Consider the following 2,500-nt stretch of genomic DNA (forward strand, 5'->3'; position numbering starts at 1 on the left):
GTCGCAGGGCATTGATGATTGTCGCTCTTTGCTCAGCCAGCCGCCCTGTCATCAAAATAGACCTTATTTTGAACTTATCCCTTGATTTCGATTAACGCTTTTGATTGTATGGGAACCTGTACTTCAGCGGGTCTTTTTTTGTAGCTATTCTTTGATGTCTTAACTCCTACTTCAAAAAAAAAAAAAAAAAGAAAGAAAAGAACCGTCCCTCTCTACTATTAAAAGCTTCCAGTTGAAATGGTGGAAGGTTGTATGTTTTCTGGTGTCACGAGTTACGGTTATGAAGGTTGCAGTATTATACTCCGCGTCCATCTCATCACTGTGAGCCTTATTCTGAAACATTCCTGCGTCACACCTACACTACTTTCAAAAAGGCTGGGATTTATGAGCGTGTTTTTATTACTATTATTTTTTTTTTTCTTTTTAGTTACAGGTTAACAAGAATTCTGCATTATTAACAAAACAAATACTCTTCAAAACTCAGCTGTTTACCTCTGTGGCCTTAGAAAATTATTGTGGGGAGAGACTGAAGCATTTCTGAATACATGCCTATATTTGAATCCGTGTTTTTGTTTCTTCATGATTATGAGAGGGAATCTGTCCATGGGTAACAAAAATTATCAGAAAAATAGATAAAACTAAACCCCATTGTGAAAGTATCAGTTCCCAAAACGTGGAAAGAAATATCCCAAAATACCAGCATTAATAATACACAAAGGCAGCAGTGGTGAATGCCGCTGAATATAGTCAATTTGTAAGCTTCATACAGCAAAACAATAAAAGCTGCCTCTATATATTATTAACAACGACATGGATTCCCTAAAGAGGAGACCATGTACGAGGTTGGACAGGGTGCCTGCAGGGGTGTGGCGAGACTTGTGGTGATAGGAAATTGTGACTGCTGTGGTATTATAGACACTGCCATTTTCTTATTAAGGGAATGATAGGCGTGAAGGAACCAGGCCTTTGTCTTTACTATTGTGTATGTTGGGTATGTAATGAAAGGCTCTATTTTGCTATAATATTTCTCTTCTTTTTAATAGTGGTAGGTGGGGACGAAACCTTCATTTTTATTATCCTATCTAATGTAATGGTAGGTATGTAATGAGGAGCCTTGTATTATATTTCCCACATGTTTGCATTTACTATGGTGTCTACCAGTAAGTGTGCCTTGAGAATCCTTCAGCTTTTTAATCCCACGTTATTTCTTTAAGGTTATGAAAGGGAATGGTCGGTGGGAAGAAACCTTTACCATTAATAACACCTGTAATAGTAGTAGTAGTAGTAGTAGTAGTATGCCATGAGTAAACCTTCCACTTTACTACTCATGTCTATATGGGAGAAATTTTTACTTTACTGAGCACAAAGCTATTCAAGACTGACAAGGAATGAATGATTGATGGGGATAAATCTTCTTTATTATCTTTATTATCCACATCTACTAATGACACTGTAGATTTGCGAGAAGCCTTATACTGCCCATTCCACTTCCACTGTTTGCTATGAGAGGGAGAGAGGGAACGGTAGATGGGGAGGTGAGGGGGATGGAATGGAAAGTCTTCATTAAATCACACATCCACCATACCTTATACTTCCGCACAAGGTTCAAGCGCCGCAATGGACAACTGGTCTGCTGCTGTTTGTGTTCTTTCTTTGTGTTCCTTTGCGTCGCGGGATGAAAGAGAGGGAGGGGTGAGGGGGTGAGTCTAGTAACGTCCCTGGGGTGTATTTTCAGAGGTATGCAGTGATCGAAGGAGAGAGAGAGAGAGAGAGAGAGAGAGAGAGAGAGAGAGAGAGAGAGAGAGTTTTATACTTATTTCTTTATTGATTTATTCTTTTTTATAAGTATCCTTTGTTTCTTGTCATCACTTTCATCTATGTACATTCCTCCTCCTCCTCCTCCTCCTCCTCCTCCTCCTCCTCCTCCTCCTCCTCCTCCTCCTCCTCCTCCTCCTCCTCCTCCTCCTCCTCTTAATCTATTCAGTTTAACTCACTTTGTTTTCTTTTTTTATTTCTTATAGACTTATTTGTTTTGTTTCGCTTTGCTGCGAGAGAGAGAGAGAGAGAGAGAGAGAGAGAGAGAGGTATTGATTTGTTAGTATTTAGAAACTGTATTTCAGTGCGTGTTGGCCGGTAGGTATGCGAACATGCACGTACGAACACACACACACACACACACACACACACACACACACACACACACACACACACACACACACACACACACACACACACACACACACACACACACACACACACACACACACACACACACACACACACACACACACACACACACCCTAAAGAAGTAGAAGAATAGATAAAGAGAGGAAGAAGAAAAGGATGATAGATATATATAGTGGAGAGAGAGAGAGAGAGAGAGAGAGAGAGAGAGAGAGTGTTATTGATCATAGTTTTCTCTCATCACTGCAAGATGCAATAGCTTTCTTTATTCTCTCTCTCTCTCTCTCTCTCTCTCTCTCTCTCTCTCTCTCTCTCT

At 40.2% G+C, this 2,500-nt stretch overlaps 1 protein-coding gene across 2 annotated transcripts in view; it reads left to right on the forward strand.

Moving 5' to 3' along the window:
• The window catches only part of LOC123507600 (E3 ubiquitin-protein ligase ZNRF1-like), a 64,149-nt gene that overhangs the window by 32,138 nt on the left and 29,511 nt on the right, over positions 1-2,500 (forward strand). The gene's annotated exons all lie outside the window — the stretch shown is intronic.

Source organism: Portunus trituberculatus, chromosome 23 (genome assembly GCF_017591435.1).
Source record: "Portunus trituberculatus isolate SZX2019 chromosome 23, ASM1759143v1, whole genome shotgun sequence".
Taxonomy (NCBI): Eukaryota; Metazoa; Arthropoda; class Malacostraca; order Decapoda; family Portunidae; genus Portunus; species Portunus trituberculatus.